Source organism: Rosa rugosa, chromosome 5, assembly GCF_958449725.1.
Source record: "Rosa rugosa chromosome 5, drRosRugo1.1, whole genome shotgun sequence".
NCBI lineage: Eukaryota > Viridiplantae > Streptophyta > Magnoliopsida > Rosales > Rosaceae > Rosa > Rosa rugosa.
Genome location: NC_084824.1, coordinates 53,158,859 through 53,164,858, shown reverse-complemented (window position 1 = coordinate 53,164,858; position 6,000 = coordinate 53,158,859). Strand labels below are relative to the sequence as shown.

The 6,000-nt window shown below is 37.1% G+C and overlaps 2 long non-coding RNA genes across 2 annotated transcripts; both read right to left on the bottom strand.

Moving 5' to 3' along the window:
• Positions 1–1,667: 1,667 nt before the first annotated feature.
• Positions 1,668–2,586, bottom strand: LOC133708891 (uncharacterized). The gene is made up of 3 exons (XR_009846113.1): positions 2,298–2,586; positions 2,052–2,181; positions 1,668–1,849 (listed from the first exon to the last, which is right to left on the bottom strand). It is a non-coding gene; the product is annotated as an uncharacterized LOC133708891 (long non-coding RNA).
• Positions 2,587–3,168: 582 nt separating this feature from the next.
• Positions 3,169–4,127, bottom strand: LOC133708053 (uncharacterized). Its single transcript, XR_009845540.1, has 4 exons — positions 4,072–4,127; positions 3,889–3,981; positions 3,510–3,550; positions 3,169–3,306 (listed from the first exon to the last, which is right to left on the bottom strand). It is a non-coding gene; the product is annotated as an uncharacterized LOC133708053 (long non-coding RNA).
• Between the last annotated feature and the right edge of the window lie 1,873 nt (positions 4,128–6,000).

Here is a 6,000-nt window from a genome sequence, read left to right as displayed (position 1 = left end):
CACCTTGCAGGCAATCTATTCTACCTGACCTTAAACGCCGAGCACGCAATTGTGGTACGCTAAAGCTAAATGCTTCCACAAGACTCATAGAGATAGTTTTACAAGTATAGACAATCAGTCTAACTCAAACATCTAAACGACTATAGGCTCCTGCCCTGTAAAAAGGGCAGACCTCTTGACAAACCCAACTAGCCCATAACCTGAGAACAAAGCCAAACCTAGTCCCAGGCCCAAAAGGTACCAAAGACAACACAACAATAGACGTTAAGCTGCCTCTGTCCACCATCGTCGCCGCCGCCAAGTTTTCTGGCGGACGGCCCCTCCAACACAGCACCAGCGCTACTCCTCTGAGCGACCTTCACAAATTCACAAAAAAATCCCACCGGTGCCGGAACTGGGAAGAAAGAACAATGAAATCGAAAACCCAGTCGGCCAAAACAAGCTACCAATCAGGAACTCCGATCTCAAACCAATCGATCGTCTCCGCAACAGCAGCAGCCTCCTCTGCAAACCAAACCTCGACCTCCGCCGCTACAGATTCGCACCTAGTTCACCCCCGCTGCAACTCCACCGGCCAACTTTGCTGCAAACCACTCTCCAATCCGCAAAAACAAACCGCAAATCCCCTGCCCCACCTTAGAACCACGCTCGGAAACGATGGATCGCGCATCTGCTAGACCTGAAGATGAGAAGTAGATCCGTCATCGTCGCTCTCTGACACAAACGATGGCTAGGAGCGACAGCGGCGCCCTGCTAGGGTTTAAATGAGTTCTGTCGTGGTTATCGTAAATTGCATGTAAAAAGAATTATATTTGGTTAAGGAAAGTACTAATGCTATAATTAATTAGTAATAAAGACTATTTGATTAATACTAATTCCGTGAGCCTACATTAGAAGTTTTAAGTTTTTAATAAGGAAAAAACATAATTGCCAATAGTGTACTTAGGGATGGCAATGGGGCGGGTTGGGGATGGGGATCACAATACCATCCCCATCCCCGGAGTCATTCTCTACCTCCATCCCCGCCCCAATCCCCAATAAAAATATACTGGGGATTCCTCGTCCCCATCCCCACTGGGGACTAAGCCTCCAAACCCGCCCCAAATCCCCAATAAGAATTTAATAAATAAAATAATTTTGTTCTCATATTGCCTTTTTTAAAATCAAAATCTACAACGAATAAAATTAAAACATGATTAAATTCATAAATTATAATTCAGTGAGTGCAAAAGTCAAAACATCATTAAAGTAAAAGTGTAGTCATTAAAGTAAAGTAGTAAATCACTACAAAAAAAAATTCAATTTGCCACGGCGCAATGCCGTCGCCGAAAGCCAAATTGCCGTCGCAAAAGACCAACGGCGACGGCTAGGCGACGGCAATGTCGCCGATGTCGTTGGTGGCGTCGCCATTGCTATTTGCGACGGCAATTACGCTGTCGCATGAATTTTGGCGACGGTATTTATGCCGTCGCAAAGAGCAATGGCTACGCCATCTACAATTTTGCAGTCAGGTCTTTGGCGACGGCAACAATGCCGTCGCAAAGTGCATATCATTGATAAAAAAAAAACCTGGCATGCAATTTTGCATACCAGATTTTTATCTTTGGAGCAGAAGAAGCCAAATAATAAATTTTATATAAAATGCACCAAAACATGAATACCAGATTCAAATACATATATAGCTGATAAACATGTTTGATCAATTGAATAACACTTATCATCAACCAAAGAACAAAAGAAAACTAGAAAGTGTGCCCGCGCTTTGCTGCGGATAGGCTATCCGATAGTGGAAGTTGACATGGATCACAATATGTTCTCAAGCTGCTTGACATTCACAGATTCGTCAAACCTGGATAATCAACCAGAGAATTAGACTTGTAGAAAATGTGAATCAGAAGAGTATGATGAACTGTAAATGTATATTTACTAGATAGACAGCCCGCGCTTTGCTGCGGGTATTTTTATTACCGATAAATAATATTCTAGGCAGTTTATCATCAACTAAGCCTACTGTGATCAATTTACTCAGTAAACAAATTGAGAGTGTATACCTTTAATGACATCCCTCTGGGTCTTGGATCGCAGCCCAATATTGTTCCGAATTTGTAAGTATACAGATCATAATCAAGAATGCTTTGGGTTCGGAAAAGCCTTGGAAGAAGAAGAACCACCATAATCAAACTACTTGATCAATCATCAGAAAATAACAAAAAAATCAAAATTCAATCAGTTGGGAAATTCGGGTTTCAATTTTGAAGAACCGCAGAATTACTTGCCAAGGAATGAACTTAATGTACCTTAGTATTGGAGGTATGGTCGTCAAACGCCTCAGCTCGATTAAAAACCTTCAGCATACTGTACAAAAGCAAACAACAAATGTCAGAAATATACTGACCTGGAAAGCTGAGCCTAAAACTTTTAAAAATAGTGTCATTGAAAGTCTGAGTAAGTTTCAAAATAAGCAAGATATGATGGTTAATTTAGGTTATTCACTTACTGAGTACAAAATAGCTAACAACTTTTAATTTAGGGTGTAAGCTGTTAACCATCAACACATAACTGAAAAGGAATGAGAAAGAACATTACTTTTTTGCACTGGTCTATTTGGGATATAGAGTCTACCAAATATTTGAGGAAATAGTGATAAGCTGGTATTTAATATAAAAAGAAGGGTTTGCAATGAGAAACTCAAAGTAATAATAATCATCAATAGTTATAGCAGTACTACTAACATATATTTTCTTGAATAAAGTTATGCATGCCATTAATCTCAGATTGCAGTAAAGGTAAATGTATGGAGAGAGAAGGAAAAATAATCATTAAACTACTTTGGTTCTATATTTCAATCTGCTGGTTCTCTAACAATCAACTCAAGCAAACTCATTAAAATTTGGCTGATGGGATGTATTAGTGAAATGATGCTATGATAGCTTTTATACCTATCTCTTTCTATGCTATGTATTAGTAAAATTTGAGCATTTTATATAAGCCTAAACCCCTCAGGAGTAGATACCAAAAAGATCAAATACTGAAGAATTTATCTGTAATAACACTGGAAGTCTGGAACCACCTAAATGTAGTTTATCTATAAAACTGAAAAAGTTACCAAAAAGATCAAATACAAAACCCAAATCATCAAAACAAAAAGACAATTGTAGTAGTAGTTACCTAGAGGAGCATCATGAGCAAGGAACATGTAAATAGACTGATGACAAAGAGGAAACACCTGAAGAAACTCAAGCTGCTGCTTAGCATGTCTTTTCAGTTTTTAATACTCATGAAGCTAAAATTGATGCGTAGAAGTACCTACATTACAATAGCATGAAAACACTATATTAATGTATAGCGAGACAGTTTAGAAGCATTCTTTTCTGGGTACTTGAAATTTGAACTCTACTTTTTGTCTTCATTGACTAATTGAAAACATCATGTACTGGAAAAAGGGTCGTAGCACAATAGCACATCCACTTAAATTTGAAGTTAACTAGAGAAAGAACAAGACAACATACTGATCCATCCCACAGACCATGGTATACAGTTCCAAATGGACCTGCAGAGGAAAGTAAAATGGCAAAAGGATATTAGAATGAAATTCAACAAAGCACTTCAAAGTTAGAATTTAATCCAAGCAAAGTCTCATTTGTAAATTTCTATCTTTTTTTTATGCCGGTTGAGCCAGACGAGGAAGAAGAGAAATGAACTCATACCTCTAGCAATCACAATGCCTTGTGACACTTTTACAACAACACAAGAGCACGAAACAACCTTTTTCACTTTCTCTAAGAACCAATTATGCAATGCTGGTAGAGAGAGGGTATTGAATTAAATTAGAGAAAAGTATTGCACCTTATATCTGTGCATTATTTTAAAAGAAATAAGTAAACAAACCTTGCTGGGAAGGGATCAGCTGGAGTACCTATCTCTGTTTGCATAACAATTGCTCCTCCAGTTGCATCACTTACAAAATGATTGTAGATGTTCCTGCAGATACAACATATATAGGGAGTAATTAGATTGATAGAGCTGAGAAGGTTGTTATATAAGAGAGTGGGAGGTGTCACATAGCTTTACCCTTTTTCAATGCCTATATCCTTATTGACATACACCCGTAGGCACCTCTTATTCCTTATTCCTGGTGCGTCACATAGCTTCAATGGTCCATGTAACCACCTCTCTCAGTTAAAATGATGGATAATATTGGATATGCAAAAATAAGGATATATAAGTTTTAATTTCTTTAGAGATGCTTCAGAAAAGAAGAAAAGAAAAAAAAGTGGCTTTAGAAGGGACTGACTAGAGTTATATGATTTGCTCAGCAATAATGACTAGTTTGCATCTGGGTGGTTATACTTAATATGACTACTGTAAATTATAACTTGAGAAACTATAAAGAATTTTTTTTTTCCAACTAAAATTGCAGCTTGTATCTTTAATTCAACGAAATTGAGTGACTTTAAACTGATGAGATGAGAACAACATGTCTATTGGGAGAGAAGAAAGAGCCAAAGCATTCTTGTCACCCATTTTCATGACATAAAAAGGAACCGGAACTGGTGAGTATGATGCAAACAAAAAGGAGTAGCACAACTGCATAACAATTAAAAAGTATAATTCAGTACATATAGGAGAACTGAGAATAAACCAAGCGTTCTTTTCTTCTCTCTTTGTGTTAGGAAACAAAATTTCCGTGGAGAAACTAAACTAGAACAGACTACAGAGCAATGGGCAAGATGTCCACTGGATTAATGAACTAAGGAAAGCTATTTAGGGCAGCAATCTAAATAAGCAACAGCCTCAACTACCACAATAATTACAGAATAACACTAATAAACAGCAGCACTACGATTTGAAAAGTAGCAAATAGTGGATAACCATAGGATGATTACTGTCCAAAGCAAGAAGATATATGTAAGGAAAAAGAAACAAACCTTTGATGCCAAATCATCAACCTTTTGTTGAAGACTTGAGAGTATCTTTGATTGTTCTTAAGCTTTTGCTCCAGCTCAGAAACATCATGCCTGCAAATGAACTTTGATTAAACAATCAGAATGTTACTATATCCCAAATTAAGGAGGTTATCCTAACTACATCAGTTTGGGTTTTACTTTAGATGTTTATATCAGAAACGATTTATTAATAAACTGATGTATTGAAGTGGTTTTGTTTCTTCTGATGCTACAAAAAACAACGACCAATTTAAGTCATCCTGGGATCATTGACTAATTAATTTCTTAATGGCTAATTAAAAATATGTCTATGGGCCATCTTTACAGTTTAGAATATGCATTGGGAACTGAAAAGAAACCAGCTTAGCAAGGGCATTTTCTTAATTTGCCTACTATCTGCAAGGGAACCGAAAAGAAACCAGCTTAGCAGGTATAGGTTTCTCAATTCACATCACCGGCCATGAACTTTTTCTCAACTCAAAACTTTAATCCCCAATTCAATATCTGCAAACTCAACTAAGATAATATCTAATATTTTTGAAGCATCAAAGCTCTCAGATTTGGTTGGTTTCCAGAATAGTTTCTCTTAGAGATTTCCATGCCGGTTCAAACTACTTCCAGATTACTACTTTCATACAGATTGCACAGAAGGTATATTCAAAATAAATTAATAACAAGTCATACCCTCTTATTTGTGTGTAAATCAACTGACCAACCTTATGACTTCATATTACTAAGGTTATGCAATAAGGGAAATCAAGTAAACACACCTTATTCTAGTTGCTTCCAGGTATACATGGCAGACATAAACAAATTCAAAAATTTTGATGCATTACAAAGCAGGAAACGAAAAAAAATAAAAGAAAGCTTTACCAACAAAAAAAAAAGCACATACCCAGAGCTGAGGCTTCACTCATCTGAGAGCTCCTCACGTCTCTCCTTCTCTATCAGCCTAAAACAACCAACATCAAAAAGGGCACATAAAATTAGTAAAACTATTAGAGAATCCATAAACAACCGGGTGCTCAAGCAAAAATACCAAAAGGGTATTCCA